Source organism: Sminthopsis crassicaudata, chromosome 2 (assembly GCF_048593235.1).
Source record: "Sminthopsis crassicaudata isolate SCR6 chromosome 2, ASM4859323v1, whole genome shotgun sequence".
In the NCBI taxonomy this organism is placed as follows: Eukaryota; Metazoa; Chordata; class Mammalia; order Dasyuromorphia; family Dasyuridae; genus Sminthopsis; species Sminthopsis crassicaudata.
Window position 1 is genome coordinate 164,660,580 of NC_133618.1, and position 17,771 is coordinate 164,678,350.

General features: G+C 34.2%; 1 protein-coding gene across 4 annotated transcripts in view; it reads right to left on the reverse strand.

Moving 5' to 3' along the window:
• MACROD2 (mono-ADP ribosylhydrolase 2) overlaps positions 1-17,771 on the reverse strand; it is a 2,172,380-nt gene that overhangs the window by 1,025,268 nt on the left and 1,129,341 nt on the right. The window lies entirely within an intron of this gene.

The window sequence follows — 17,771 nt, forward strand, 5'->3', positions numbered from 1 at the left end:
TTAATCCTATTTTTTATATTATTGAGAATGGGAATGTTGATTGCCATCCTGAAACAGAATTACACGTAATACTGGGGACAAAAAATCGGGATCTTTCCCTTTATTTGCCAGCTTCTGAGTGTACACTGTGGAATCTTGGAAGCTGGCCACACTTCCACTCGGTAGAATGAGGGATCAGAACTTTCTGTAGGGCACATGCCATTGTTCCATGTTGGCCAATTTATTCCAAGGGCAGCTATACTTTATTCTGATGGGTGCTGATAGACTACCTTTTGGCCTCATTATTTTAAAACATATCTGCTCCTGAGGACAGCTGTCTATAGATGTTTGCCTATAAAAATCACACAAATTAGATAGTTATTCTACCATTTAAAGGGAATACTTCATTCTGGTACAAGTCGAGGCAGTGGCTTTGCAGTTGATTCCCATTCAAAGGATTTCCAAATTTTCAACCTCCTACATAAAAACTGTGCTTTGTGATGTCATAAAAGGATCAGCCACATTTTGTTAAACATTACACTCTCTTCCCATATCAAACAGTGAGACCTAGAACTATCGGATAAAGAAAGCGTGCTTGTTGCTTACTGGAAGCACACCTGCCTTCCTGTAAATTATAAATAATGCTGCTTTGCTCTTGGGGTGCCAGAAGAGATTGATGGGCTTAATTTTATTCTAGGGGGAAAATGGAGACCTTATATGTTATTCCTGTTTACTGACTGATATAAACTGTTCTTTTCCCATTATGGTCTAATGAGCTGTGACATGAAATCATGAATTCTGCCTTTTCTGCTGCCTTACTGAGGGAGGTCACAAAAGTCGTTTAGCTGCTCTGTGACTCAGTTTGTCCACTGCCACAGAAATGTGAAGATCAACTCCACACTTTCCTAACCAGACCTTTTAGTGGCAGACCAGTCCATAAAACCACTGCCTGACACCCTAATCATTTGCAAAATGAAAATGCAGTCAATGTTTCATGAAACTGATTACTTTAGTTACAGGATTCCAAACTACGGATTCTGCTGCTTCTTTCCTCGCAGCCCCTTTCTGAATTGATTGGTAGGGGTAAAACTGTGTGAATGAGATTTAAAGCTGAAACACAAGGATATATATGTAGCAAAACTCATAAAGCCAAATTCTTCTGACAACATACAAGCATCAGATGCAGTGGAAATAATGTGGGACTTTCAGTTAGGAAAGGCCCTTATTTTAAATCTCACATTCATTGGCTGTGTGAACACAGATAAATCTCTTAACCTCTTGTGACTCGGTTTCCTCGTACTTAAAATGAATATATTAATAACACCCATATTACAAGGTTGTTAAGAAAATGAAAAGGGCAATGTATATAAAGTGATTTTCAAATCTTTAAAGTTCTACAGCAATAGCAGCAAGGGAAGGGAGAAGGGAAAAGTATTTTTTATAACACAACATACATCAGGCAATATGCTAAGTGCTTTGTAGATATAATCTTGTTTTGTCTTTACAACAACCCTTCAAGGCAAGTACTGTTGTTATCCCCATTTTACAGTTGGGGAAATGGAGGCAAATCAAATTAAGGTTTTTCTGCTCCCAAGCACAGCACTGTATTGATTGTGTCACCTACCGTCCTTTCAACAACAATATTAATAATCTAAAGGATGGGATTCAAAGATCTAGCGTCAAACTCTGCCTCAGACATGGGTCTGAATTGTGTGATCATGGAGGAATTGTTTTAACTTTTGGAGTTTGTTTCCTATTTTGCAAAATGAGCATGATAATGTATATACCTCCCAGAAGTTGCAAGAAAAGTATTTTGTAAACTCTGAAACAAACAAACAAAAAAAAAATATTGCATTATGTGGAGACTGGTTATGTTTCTGGATAACTTCTGGTCACGAGATATATGTTGATCCACATATTGGCATGGTATTTTCAAACAGTAGAGTAGAATAAGTGAAATAAATTTGCTTTTAAAAATAAAGTATTCACTTATTTCTAAAAATTCTTTCTCCTGTATAGACAAAGAAACTCCCTATAAATGAAAATTTACTTCAGTAAAGTACTCAACCTATTCAGGTAAGTTGCTTCCTCAAGGGAGTTGACTGATAGTTTAAAAAAAAATAATTAAATTCAAATAGGAGAGCACTTTATTTCCATAGGGAAGTATATTTAACTCTCATCATAGCACCATAGAATTCATTCTGGTTCTAAAATAAAATCAAAGCTAAGGGAATAGAAACTGGCGAAACAGATAAAAATACGAAGGTGATTAAAATAGGCTATATCATGTTTATTCAACTGATAGAAATCTCTTGAAAAAAGGATTTCATAAAATTGGGAAATCTCAAGCTTACAAATGATATAATTCATACAATTACACATAAAACAAAATGGTTTCATATATATATGGTTTAAATTTTTTTTATCAAAAATATAGAAGTTAGATTATAGAAGTAGAAATGAATGAGAAAAAAATCATTTTTTCATATTGTTGGGTTTGTCTTCCTAATCTAATAAGTAAAATGTTGTAGTTGCTTTAATTAATTAATGCATGGTCATTCCTTTTTTGTTTATTTACTAGTTAGTGTTTCCTTCATTGTTACCATTGATAGAACAGTCAAATGACTGAGAATTTGGACGAGTGCATGGTTCAGCTTGAAAAATTACTCACAGAAAACTATCCAATATAAATATCGACTAGATGTGGTAAGTGTATCTAAGTTGGTATAAATATAATGGAATTATGCTCAAAAAGCTATCAAACTGTGCATACCCTTTGACTCAGCAGTGTTTCTTTCTACCGGGCTTATATCCCAAAGAGATCTTAAAGAAGGGAAAGGAACCTGTATGTGCAAGAATGTTTGTGGCAGCCCTCTTTGTAGTGGCCACAAACTGGAAATTGAATGGATAAGCATCAGATGGAGAATGGTTGGGTAAATTGTGGTATATGAATATTATGGAATATTTTTGCTCTGTAAGAAATGACCAACAGGAGGAATACAGAGAGGCTTGGAGAGACTTACATCAACTGATGCTGAGTGAAATGAGCAGAACTAGGAGATCATTATATATGACAACAACAAGATTATACAATGATCAATTCTGATGGACGGGTCTCTCTTCAACAATGAAATGATTAAAACCAGTTGCAATTGTTTAGTGACTAAGAGAGCCATCTACACAGAGAGAGAACCATGGGAACTGAGTGTGGATAACAACATAGCATTTTCACTCTTTCTGTTGTTGTTTGCTTGCATTTTGTTTTCCTTCTCAGGGTTGTTTTTTCTTTCTAGATCTGATTTTTCTTATACAGCAAGATAACTGTATAAATATACTAAATATTAAAACTAATACTAAACTGTATAAATATACTAAATATAAATATAACTGTATAAATATATATACATATATTGGATTTAACATATATTTTAATATATTTAACATGTATTGGACTACTGGCTATCTAGGAGAGGAGATGGGGGAAAGGAGGGAAAAATTTTGGAATGGTTGAAAAATTACCCATGCATATGTTTTATAAATAAAAAGCTGTAATAATTTTTTAAAAGTCTCATCCATCAGTCAATATATTAAGGATCTACACAGGCACAATGCTAAGTTTTGGATATATTAAAAAAAAAAGAAATAAAAGCAAAAATACTCCCTGCCTCCAAGAATTTTGAAATCTCCTTAAAATTAGCTAAAAATAAAAAAAAATGTGAAGAAGGTCCCAAGGGAGAGAATATTCTTACTAAGGAGACATGATATCTACATCCAAATAAGTCCAGAAACAGTACAACTGGTGGGAAATGATTAGGCTGTTGTGGGTCTTCTCCTTAAATAGCGGTTTTTGCTGCTCAGAGTACTGCCTTCCATTCAGAAAATCTAATCAGAGGGACAGAAAGTACTAAATTGTAAGTACCAAAGCTGGTTCAATCTTTCAGAATAATGAGATTTCCTGGGAGTATGAATGCATATTGGAAAGGTCAAGGGAAGTAAGATGAAGCAGTGCTGCCTGTGGGAAATGGGAGGAGTTATCAGACAAATTTGTATTTTTAATTTTGCAAAGTCTCAATATATTTGCTTAACACAATTATAAGCTCATTTGCCATCTTTTTTATTTATAGACATGTAAATTTGTGGACACCAAGAAAAGAATAGCTTATTAGAATAATTTATTGCTAATGTCCTAGAAGAATTCTAAATATATATATATGTGTATGTATATATATATATATATGCATGTAACATATATTTACACACACACACATATATAGCTATATAATATTCATATGCATTTTTATAAATATGCTAGAAAACACCTCAAATAGCTCGAATCTCTCTTTTCTTTAAAACATTCCCTCTGCACTTTACACCTTTCTCCCTCAAACATATTGAATATTTGGTGATTTTATAATTTATGTCTTTTTTTCTTGAATTATTAACACAATATCATTATGTCAAAATCTATGTTCCTACTCATCATTCTACATTCAAACATTTATGCAGCCCATTTATAATGGTAGTGTGGTAAATACCAAGTCAAGTTAAAAAAAAAATTTACTTTGTGGTAATTATGCATATACTCGTCTGAGTATCATTCATTCATTCTTTCTTAAGTTTATGTCAGTCTATCATACAGGACTTTTTTTTTTTGCTACAGTCTCATTTTCACGAATGGAGAGTCCAGTTATGAGAGGAAAAATAGAATTTGGAGGCAGAGTGAGGAAGAACTGGACTCAAATCTTGGATCTGAAATATACCAGCTATGTGACGGGAGAAAATTAGCTAACCTCCTAGTGGGTTACTACTAGGTAGTTAGTGGGCAAAAGACTAGGTCTCTGACAAGTTGCTGGCCTGCATCTGTGAAGGGACTTCTTACAGTAGAATACTCATACTGATGAAATCAGACCTCCTCTATTCTAATAATGACCCAACTTTTCCAAACATAAATATTATCAATTAAACTGCAGAATACTGTTTTAAGAAGAGCATACTCACTTTGCTTAATACAAAGATGCAAAATCATATTATATAAAAATGATAAAATAAAATTTTACTTCATGCAATAATCTAGGTAAAATTTGGAATAAAACTACTCAAAAGTTGAGAAAAAAAGGCATGAAAATAATAATTTAGAGGAGGTTGTGTGTGTGTGCTGGAGTCAGCAACAAAGTAAAATTTTATTATAGTAGGTTAGGTCACACTTCAGTGTTAGGCTTGTTAAATAAGCTTCTGTAACTGATTAATAGCCCAAAGAATACAGTGGTTTTTAATCAAGAGAAAATTATTCTCATCCCAAATTCTGTGCTCCAAAAGTCATCTAGGTTAGAAAGGTAGAGTCAATGATCCAGCTTTACATCAAACAGCCCTGATCAAATTTTGAATTTACAAGGAAAAAAAATACCCACAGAGTAATACTTAGGCTGTCAGGATTCTTTACAAGTGCTTCAATTAAAAATATGCAACCACAATACCATCAAGCTAAAAATTGGTTTTGCATGACTGAGGCTATGGCTCACTGCACTTATTGTATTTATACTCAATTATCAAGCTGTGAACTTTGACCTCCCTTTGAGGCCAAATGCCAAAAAGTTGCATTAAACCAGCTTGAAATCCAGCCAGTTTTCAGGATTCTCCTTAATGGAATGGGCTCTATATGCAATGTAGGATGAGATTAATGTGATGAAGGATTTTTTTTCCTATTGATATTCAGGGAATGTGTTCTCTTTCTCTATGACTAGGCCCTTTCTGGACTTATCCAAGGGGTTAAGGAAACTGTCCACCTCTAATTATTAGTGAATAATATCAAATGATTTGTGAAATGAAGGAAATTTAGACTTCTTTCCTTTGAAAGTGGGATCTCACTTTGGAGAAACAGGACCCACAAGTGCCATCACTCTCCTTGGGTGGTTAATGTCTGTTGAGTTGAGCTATTTCTTAGTAAAAGTAAAGGAGATATTTTAATGTGGATACACTTTAAATGTTTAACCAGTCACAGATCATTTCAGGATGGACACATAAAACTGATAATAGAATATTTAATAGTTTCATGGTAAGAATATTTGTGCAGACATACCAATTTAATTGTTATGCACTTATTATTTGATTTCTAAAATACAAATTAGACAAAATGTAGTCTAATGGAAAGTTGTGTTCATCATATGTTTATCTCCATAAATATTTTAAATGAAGCAGGAGCAGAAGAAAGAAAAGCAACTTAATAAAGCAGACTCTATAAAGTCAAGAGACCCAAGTTCAAATTCTGCCACTGATATTTATTATTTGGTTGAATTTGGGAAATTTGTCTAAACTCACTGGATTTCAGTTTCCTTATTTTTAAAATTAGAGACTCTATGGAGTCTGAATTTACTAATTATTCTAAATCCATGATATGATGGAAGCAAGAAAAATCAAGAACCCTGCATATTTCCCAGGCTTTATAATGTTGTGGAGTTTAGCAGCTTACTAGTCTGTGAGCATTTTAGACCTTTCAAACTTCCCATACTTTTCATGGATGAGTAACATTTAAAAATTGGCTGCAAAACACAAGCATAGATACCTTTCTCCATTATCTCTACTTAGCATTTTGGTAATGATTCTATAGGCAAATTGCTAATAATGTGCCAATAAGTATGATATGTTAAGGGATTATACAATATTCAAAAGGTCATGGCAATGTGGGCTGCTAACATCTCTAGAGAAGCTGCGGTTAAGAATATCAGGCCCCTTTCCATCATTAAATATTATTGTACCTTCACCTCATTACCTTGTCATAGTCCAAAATTTTTACCCTTTATTTTCCCTTAATCAACATCAATTCTTGTTTCCTTTGATATGAAAAATAAATGGTTTTATAAACCATTTCCCTTTCTACTTTCTGTGACCTTAAAACATCAAGAATTTGTGCATTTTATTCTAATAAAAACAAAAGTATATTCCTTTATTCAAAATTTATTTTATAGTGGTATCTGATTTTTCTTGAACTACAGACAGTGAATGAATGAGTTATTTTTTGTTCTTCATTTTGGAAGAGGACCAATGACATCAGGAAGGCTGTATCTTGACTTGTAAATGAATTGGATTTATGTAAGGCCTGCTATGTAACCTCACCAGCCTCACTCTCTTCTGCAGAGCCATCTTAGTCCAATGGCCAAATATAAATGGCCCCAGATTGGCTAGGTAAGAGAGCGGGGCAGAGAAAATCCTGGTCATTTTAAACTAAGGTCTTTCCCAGATTCATTAGAGGCAATACTCTATCATTGATTAAGGGTAGACAATGAGGCAAAAAAAAGGCCTTTTTTATCTACTCAAAAAAACAAAACAAAACAAAACAAAAAACTGACTCAAGAAGAACCTCAGAATTTCTGGCCAGAATAGAAACAATTGCTATTTATATTAAGACCGTCCCTTCCCCCCCCCAAAAAAAAGTACCTAATGTTGACCAATCAATGAGAGCCAAAGTGATTTTGGATTCATGGTCAGGTAGCTCCATTTGAATGAGTTAGCCTGAGGGAAAAGTTATTTGGAAAACAAAGGCAGAAAAAAATTAGTTTACAATCCAAACACTGATGACAATGAAAGGGATCTTTAAATTGTCATTAGCTTCATTCTTCAAAATAGTTTTGGAAATGGTTTAAAAGAATGAAGGAAATGGCAGTACAGGTAAAAAATAATCTAACATCTACAATGGATTCCCATCATCTACTCTATCAAATGCAAAATATTTATCTGAGCACTCAAAACCCTTCAGGATCTGGCTTTAATCTCCTTCTCAATTCTAAATCTTATATTAATCCCTCAGGTATGCAAAACTTCTGCCAAACTAAGCTACCAACCACCAGAGAACATATTTTTATATGTTTATTCTAGTACCACCTAGAATGCCCTCTTCTCTATTAGCAACTTTCTTCTCCTTCAAGGTCCAACTCAAATGACTCCTGCTCAATGAACTCTTCCTAATTCCTCCCTTCCTTTGAGATAGAAATGAGGGAGGAAGGAAAGGATGGATGGAGATATGGGAAAAGGGAGAAAAGAAAGGGCCAGGGAACAGGTATTTTTCTTCTTTGAAAGGCAAAGGGAATCTAGGTTCAGTGTAGGTCCCTGCCAAATTATCAAATTTAATTCATTTAATTAAAAAAGTTGTCAAACACCTACTGTTTGTAAGGCACTGTTAACTGGAAATAGACACAGGATGTTCTTATCCTTAAGGATATATATACATATATATATATATATATATATATACATATATAGATATAGATATCCTTATCCTTAAGGATATACATATCTATCATCTATATATCTATCTCTATCTGTCTGTCTATCTATCACTCTACCTATCTATCTATATCCACATCCTTACTCTTAAGGTTACATATGCACATACACATATGTATGCATGTATGTATTCATGCATGTATGTATAAATAAAAGATAATTTGTGGCCAAAGAAAATACCACCATATGTGAGACTGAATTCTGGGAGAGCTGAAATTGTAATTCTGGAGAAACTAAGGCTGGATAGAGATTAGAGAGTTATAATAATTTAATTTATTGGAGAGTTTAACTAATTGACTAGATCGGACTCTCATCTTCAGGTATCCAGTCTCTAATGTGGGATTCCAGAGATTCTTTATAGGGTTTAATGATTAAGAAGAACAATGACAGGATGGGGTAGGCTGAGTGAGCACCTGACATTCTGACTTTCTCTTTATCTGGATTAAACATTTACAGTTTATAACCTTAGAGTACCTAGCCCTAAGTTATATCAGTCTTAATGGTTAGGAGGGGGGATGATGCAACCAGGCAGAACAATTCAGGGAAATTTAAGTAGAACAGTTAGGGAAACTGAGGTAGAATAATCAAAGGAAGCTGTGGTATAACAAAATACAATTTATATACAACATGTTGATGTGAGTAGCTTCTGCTTCCCCTACTTGAACTGATAAGGGAAAAACATACTCAAAAGATGAGTAGATTTATGATTTGTCCTTTTGAAGGATGTTTTTCTGATGTAGCATCAAAAATAATAAATCGCCAATGGAGATAAAAGAAATGTCCACTGACAATAAGAAAGCAAAGTTAATAACCTCCATATTTTTGGTTAAGATAGCCATGTTTCTTGAGTAAAGTCTCAGTTGATCAAAAAGCTTTCATTTTATTTGTGTTCATTATCAATGATGTATTTCATAATTTTTCTAACAATGTCTAAAAGTCACTCTATGGATAATTAAAAGAAAAGAGTCATTTTTGTTGATATACAGATATGAGAATCACTATTTATATAAACTAAGCCATTTTTTCCTAAAAAAAAAAAAATGAGCCAATTTCCCTTCATAGCCTATATCACTCTGTAGTAAACAAAGTCCTCAAATAGGTGTGTTAATATCTTCAAGCAATGGCAGGAAGTTATACAATACAGGCTCTAAGGATTCATATCCTGCACATATTATGTTTGAATAATGCAGATGGACAAAGTTTTTTTGGGCAACTTAGAGATGGTCATCATCAGTATAAGTGCTCCCATATACAACCATATGATAAAATATACTGAAGTGACAGTTAAGGGGAAAGAGTGACCATCAGGCCAATAGCCCCTTTAGTTCTCTTCTCAAAGTTAAATAAAGATTAGACCCCAATTTCTCCTTGATATATTAGTGACAGTTACCGAAGACTCTGACAGCATTATATTATATGGCCTTATAGACCAAACATTTTCTTTTTTTCAACATTCTCTTGGTTATACAAGCTAAGTGCTACTTGATCATGGTGCCAGACTGGTAAGCATATTAAATAAATTATATATAATTCCATCCCTGGGAAAAATCCCTTTAAATGCTTTGATGGTGTTAAAGTCTCAAGTAGCACAAAAAGCACCACAAATATACATGAGATTTTCTTTGTCCCCTCATTCCATATACAATAATTTCTTTATATGTAGCACAGACCAAAATCTCTTAAACTGTGGGTTGCAACTCCATATGGGGACATTTAATTGAATAGGTATCAAGTATTCTGCCAAGATTTAATTCTTTATGTAAAAATAAACAAGTACATCCATCTCATTGTGCAAATTTTATTTCATCTTTAATGAATGGTAAAATTATATGTGTGCCAAAGAATTGTTTTAAAATACATTTATGACTTATTATCTGTAAATATTTGATTTGAATGCTTATTTTATATATCTATATAACTGAGGTTGCATAAAAATTTCTTGGGGGGAAAAAAAACAATTGCAAGTGGAAAATGTTTAAGAAGTCCTGGAATAGATGATATTAAAAAATATAATGCTAGCTTGGGGAAGGGACTTTTAAGTCTGCATTTTGGTTTCCCAGGTTGGCTTTCTTTCCTGGCCAACCAGAAATAGCAGATAACCTGAAAGGGTCATATCTTCTGCTGCCTGAACTCTTAATTTTCCATGCCATAGAAACAGGTGGAGATCATTTCACACCTAAAAGATCTGCCCCTACCTTCCACAAGTCAGTCAGAAGCAGTTTGGAGGTACATTGGGATCTACCACCCTGGTTTTGAAGTGAGAAAGCCCTGAGTTTCATATCCAACTTTAGATATTTTGCTTTTTTCAATCTCAATCTCTCTCAATTTTAGTGTCTTCCCTCTGTTCATATTTATTGTATAAAAAGTTTGTTTTATATATCTATTTGCATGCTGTCTCCCCCATTGGATTGTAGTGTGGTCCTGGAAGTCAAAGATTATCTTTTGTTCTTTCTGTATACCCACCAGTGCTTGGCACATAGTAGGAGCTTAATATTTATTCAGTAATTGATCATCTCCTCTTCCTAACTATAAAGTACCAATAGCTTTGCTATGCTAATCTGCTTTCTGGCTTATAATTCTACTCAAAAATTGCCGCCAAGAAATATTTTCTGAACTTAGCTTTTTAAATTAAGATGTTCATCTCATACCCCATTTGGTATCTGTTCCAACCTGTAAATAATAGATGAAGCTAAAAAAGAGGCCTTGCTTTATACTCTGATTTCTGAAGATAAGTAACTATTTCTCTGATTGTGTTAAGACTTGTTTAAGACTGATATAGTAGGATCTTCCAGTACCTCTTCTGAAATACCTTAAATTGTTTTGTAGAGGCACTGAGAAGAAAAATATCTTATCCAAAGTCACAGAGATTAGCATGTGTCTGATGCAAGCATTTATTTGTTGTTTAATTCTTTTAATCATGTCTAACTCTCCAAGACCCCATTTGGAGTTTTCTTGGCAGAGATACTGGAGTGGCTAGCTATCTCCTTCTCTCGATCACTTTACAGATGAAGACACTGAGGCCAACAGACTTAAGTGATTTGCCCAGGAACACGCAGCTGGATTTGCACTCAGGAAGATGAGTCTTCCTGACTCCAGACTGGGCTACCCTATATAAGTGGTATATAAAGGTTGGCTACAATTATTATTATATGAATGTTTCTCTTCATATTTATATCTGTATATACATGTGTATATACAGGCAGTGTTGTACTGGAGAAAGAGAAGTAGGCTTTGAGTAAGAGGGACTTGACTTCATGTCCCATCATCAGTTTTGTCACTTACAAGTAAGCCCACAGCTTCTCTGGGCTTCAGTTTGCCCACCTGTAAAGGTGGGAATAGTAGCACAAGTAATACTGTCTTTACAAAGATTTTTGAAGACAGAATGAGATAATATATGTAAAGGTTGATAGGAATCTAGATGTAGAGTTAAGAGTAAACTCAGAAGACATCCAATAACAAAAATGACCATAACAGTTATATAACAATAAGGTTTGGAAGATGTTTTACAAATGTTACTTCATTTGATCTTCATAACAATCTTAAAGCTCAGAGAGTTTTAAGTTGTCTACGCTCAGGAAGTATCTGGCATGGGATTTGAATTCAAGTCTTCTTACTCTAATTCTAGCATTCTATCTACTAAGACAAAATCAAGTCCAACTCTTTCCATTTTAGATGATAAAACTGATTTTCAGAGACCCTGTGACTTGCTCAAGGTCATATAAACATAAGTGCCAGAGGACAGATTTAAATTTTGCCTTTGTTTTATTATTAATAAATTACTAAATACATGTGGCTGAGAGAGACAGAAAGAGAAGGGGAAAAGAAGAGAGAAAAAGAAGGAGAAAAAGAGAGACATAGGGACACAGAGAAAGGGAGAGAGAAGGAGAGAGAAAGAGACAGGAGAGAGAGAGAGAGAGAGAGAGAGAGAGAGAGAGAGAGAGAGGAGAGAGAGAGAAGAGAGAGAGAGAGAGAGAAAGAGAGAGAGAGACAGAGAGAGACAGAGAGAGAGAGGAGAGAGAGAGAGAGAGAGAGAGAGAGAGAGAGAAGAGAGAGAGAGAGAGAGAGAAGAGAGAGAGAGAGACAGAGAGAGACAGAGAGAGAGAGAGAGAGAGAGAGAGAGAAACAGAGAGAGAGAAACAGAGAGAGAGAGACAAAGAGAGAGAGAAAGAGAGAGAGACAGGGAGAGAGAGACAGAGAGAGAGAGAGAAACAGAGAGAGAGAGAGAGAAACAGAGAGAGAGAGAGAGAAACAGAGAGAGAGGAGACAGAGAAAGAGAGAAACAGAGAGAGAGGAGACAGAGAGAGAGAGAGAAACAGAGAGAGAGGAGAGAGAGAGAGACAGAGAGACAGAGGACAGAGACAGAGAGAGGAGAGAGAGACAGAGAGAGAGAGAGAGAGAGAGAGAGAGAGAGAGAGAGAGAGAAGAGAGAGAGGAGAGAGAGAGGAGATGAAACAGAGAGAGAGAGAGAAACAGAGAGAGAGAGAGAAACAGAGAGAGAGAGAGAAACAGAGAGAGAGAGAGAGAGAGAAACAGAGAGAGAGGAGACAGAGAGAGAGGAAAGAGAGACAAACAGAGACAGAGAGACAGAGAGAGAGACAGAGAGAGACAGACAGAGACAGAGAGAACAGAGACAGAGAGACAGAGAGACAGGAGACAGAGAGACAGAGACAGAGAGAGGAGAGAGAGACACACAGAGAGAGAGAAACAGAGAGAGAGAGAGAGAAAGACAGACAGAGACAGAGAGAGAGAGAGAGAGAGAGAGAGAGAGAGAGAGAGGAGAGAGAGAGAGAGAGAGAGAGAGAGAGGGAGAGGGAGAGGGAGGAACAGAGAGAGAAGGTTTTACAGTCTGCATTGATGGAGGAAGTACTTGACCAAGTAAATCACATATCCTTAAAGTACTGAAGAACATATACATGGGTGTGTATGTAGAGAGAGATAAGACAGACAGACAAATACCTGAAAATAAAGAGTTTTTAAAGATAGGCATAGGAAATATTCCCCTCTGTCAGACAAAGACCCACTTCCATGTCTATCTTTGCACACTGATTCACTAAAATATCTACCTAAATACATAACCTTGAGGTCATCAGTGACTTCTCATTTTCATACACCCCACATACCCAGTGCTGTTTCTAGTGTTACAACATTCCTTAAATGTGCTCCTTTCTCCTTAATCTCACAGCTACAAGTCCTTATCATTTCTTTCCTAGTCTATTGAAATAAAGTTCTAAATGGTCTTGCTTCCTAGGGCTTCTCTCTGCTCTAATCCATCTGTCACTCAGCTGCAAAGGTGATTCATTCTATTTGCTACTTAAAGCACTTCACAACCTGTCTCCTTCCTGCCTTCCCAACCTCCTTATCCTTTATGACCCTCCACATACTCTACAATCCTCAAATATAAGCACACCTACTTGTCATTCCTTTAACGCCACATACAACATCCCATTTCTGAGCCTTGGTGCTGGATCTTTCCCACAACAAGAAAGCTTTAGTCCTTAGCCTTTGACTTTTAGCTTCTCTAGCTTTCTTTGACATACCTCAAATCCCACCTTCTTTCTACTATATCTCCCAGTCCCTCCATCTTGCTTCCTAGATTGTGTGTGTAGATATGTGTGTGTGTGTGTGTGTATATATATGTATATGTATACATATATATATAATACAAACATATATATGTCTATGTATATACTGTATATATTTCCTATCTACTCAGTTCTTACAAATTAGAATGTAATACCTTGAAATCTGGAGTTGTATTTTTGTTTTTTTTTATATCCCAACACAATAAGTACTTAATAAATGTTTGTGATTGATTGACATTTTTTACGACATTTCCTACATGTTTAATAACTATTTATTATTTAAGTGAACTGGTCATTAAATTTAAATGTCTTTAAAAGTAAGTTTGAGGATTCACAAATTTGTTGGTGAAATGTAACTGTCATCATGGATATAGTTACTACATGATATTAAAAAGACCTAGAAGAAGATTTCCAATTCTTGTTGGTTGAATAGAAAAATAATAAAAAAATTATGGGAATATATAGCCAAGAGTGATTCATAAAGAAAAGACATGGATAGGTTGTAATTTGAAATACTGGAGGTAGTTACCCTATCAATAATTACAGATAAACTAAAATGTAAGTGCAGGATGAATTGGAGCTGGGAGATATTATGTGTAGAGAATGCAATTAAGAGACTATGCCAACAATCCAGACCAAAGGTGATAAGGGTCTGAACTAGGGTGATGAAACATTCAAAGTTTTTGTTAGTAGTTATCTCCCTCAATAACAGGTAGACACTTTCCTAATTGATGTCACAGACAAGGTTGCACAGTTAAATTCAACATAATGTAATGAGATACTTAGATTCATTACTTAACTGGGATTAAGCTTCACAGGCCCTAAAGAAAGAGGGGAAAAGATGAGGAAAAAAATAAAAATCAAGAGAAAAAATTTACTTCTTGCAGAAACTCTTCATGCCCTTAGGTTACATAACAGCTAACAGTATTATCTATGTAAATAGTCTTTGGCTCAGTCTTTCATGCAATGGAACATATTTTTCATTATTCTCATCTAAACAATATCTTATTCTTTACTGAATTTACATTGTTCCTTTTCTTCAATGTAATACAGCATTGCATAAAAGAGTACCTTAGTGTTATGTACATAGGAGACATTTGATAAATATTTGTTGAATAACTGAATGGGAAAATGTTATTGCTTCCTATTTTTATTGCTATCATTTTCAAGTTGTTTTTTTTTTTTTTTTTTTTACTTTTATAGGCCTTTTCAAGTTGCTAACATAATTTCTATACTTATTTGGCTATACATTGGTCAAGGAATAATGAGCTGTGCCCTATAAAACTGGATTCTTTAAAAGTAGCATGAAGTGGCCAAATTCAATAGAAGTGAACAGACATAGAGAGAAAGAAGACAGATTCCCATATAATACATGTAATATTTATACATATTGTGTATATATGTCCATATAATATTGATATTAATAAAAGGTAGCATTTATAAACTGCCAAGGCTTTGCAAAGAGCTTTACAAACTATCTTATTTGATTTTCAAAACAAACCTGGGAAGAAAATGTTTTATTTTTTTTTTAAGTATCCATTCTACAGATGAAGACACTGAGGCAGGTTGAGGTTTAATGATTTGCCCAGGATCATATAATCATTAATTATCTGAGACAAGATTTTGAGATGAGAAAAAGACGAGAGAGAGAGAGAGAGAGAGAGAGAGAGAGAGAGAGAGAGAGAGAGAGAGAGAGAGAGAGAGAGAGACTAGAAAATAAAAATTTAGGACCAATAACCACTATTTATATTGATTGATCCCTTCCTTATAATTTCTGCCTCTTGGAAATATCTGCTCCTATGCTTTCTTTCCAATTATAATTTGTATTCTACCTGAAAAAGGATATTCTTAGAGTTAGCCCTCCAATAAGCATAGAAACTCATTGAGGTTATCCTTGCAGGCAGCTTTCTGGAATAATTTTTAGTTACAGCCAAGTGTCCATCTTCACTGCATAATTATGTGGATACACATGGTGAAATGAGGGTTTTCCCAAAGTCGCTTTCAGAAGTTGATTCTGAAACTATTAGCCACATGAGATAATAGAAAGCCAAGCTCAGTAGTATCCAAAGAACAAGAGATAGATAGACTTTTCCCATCTTCCTCAGCCTGCTGTTCCAAACATATACACTGATGGTGCCTCTGATGGCTGTTGAACTCCAGAACAGTGAGCTGGTGTTGAAAAGTCACTAGCTACAAAAGACTATTGAAGAAACTCTTTATATATGGGATTAATTTTGTGGGTTGTGATTATTTTCACCTGGGTCCCATTTGCAGGTCTGTCCCTGCTTTCTCCTGTACTTTTATAACCATACAGAAAGCATGTCCTCTGTTCTGCTCTATTAATTTGTCAGTTATATCAGCAGCAAGACATCATTCTATGCCAATTCCACTAATCCCCTTAATAGACATCTCTATATTGGGTTCTATTTGCTGATATATATGATGCTTCCAAAAAATTCCACATTATTGCATTTTGCATATTTATGCACAAGAGAAATGAAATTTGATTTGATTGCCTAACAAGTAAAGATACAATCAAGAAATTAAAATTTTAGTAAATTAATAATTTTACATAATTACTTCAATTTAATAAACATTTATTAAATACTTTTATATATCAGATATATTGTTAATAGTAGTGTGGAGCCGGAGAATGCAAGGGGCACAAGTATTGGAGAGAGGATTCTATTTGCTTTTATTAGTTGGGAGCTCACAGTTGATAGGGACTAAGACTTTTTAACTCATTTCGTTAATAGAGAGCTGCAAGGAGATTCTGGGAGTTCTCTGGTATTAACTACTGTTATTTAGACAGGAATTAGAGAGTTCACAATCATTTTCATTGTACTTTTCTTGATAATAATGATAACATTAACATAATAATATTAAAAAAAAATAATAATAACATAGCATAATAATCTAACATTTTTATAGAGCTTGCTGTGTTAAGCACTATGCTAAGGACTTTACACTTACCTTATTTTTACCCTCACAAAAGCTCTGAAAAGAAGTGTGATTATTCCCATTTTCAAGATGAGGGAAATGAGGTAAACAGACAAATGTGATTTGACAAGGGTCACAAAAATAGTAAATGACAGATCATTTTGTAACTCAGGTTTTTCTGACTCTAGGCCTGAGAAGGAATCAGTATTTGAATATTAAATAGCAAAAATAATTGAAATGTGCATATCATTAGATGAGTTCTAGATTAATTTTAACATGTATGTTTAGTTTGAATAAAATATTGGATAATATTCAAGTACGTTCAGTCTTCATAGTTTGCTCATTTAGAATAATTTTCAACTCTCTTCTAAACCATTTTGTATTACTACACATTATTAATTTATTTATATTTATCCTGTTTTCACTTATATATCCATCTGCTGTCATCTCTTTTAGAATACAAACTATTGACAAGTAACAATTGTTTTATTCATTGCCTTTGTTTCCTCCTGCATCTCGTAGAGTTTTTGACATATAATAATTACTTAGTAAATTCTTGATGACTTGACTTGACTCACAAGTTTAAAACATTATAGAAAATATTTATTTTACCTATTATCTAAGCCTAAGTCTTTAGTTAATATAAACTATTAGAATAAGATTGATAGCAGGTGATATTTAAAAAACAAATAAAATCCCATGTCAGGAATTTGAAATAATTTGTTTTAAATAAATAGTGGGTGATAAGGACATATAGAAAAACTCTTCAAGCTTGAGTTTTAAGATATAGCTTATGATGTGATTTTATCTACATACATGAATTGGTTATACTTAGCTTAAAAAAATGGATCTGGTCCAAAGCTACATATTTCAAAAATTATATATAATGGAAAATGGTATTGTATCCATGAGAGCCTTACTGTCCTTAATTTAGGGTCAAATTTTGTTCCCTCCCTTTCAGGTTCTTTTCAATAAAGTAGCTATGTGTATTGG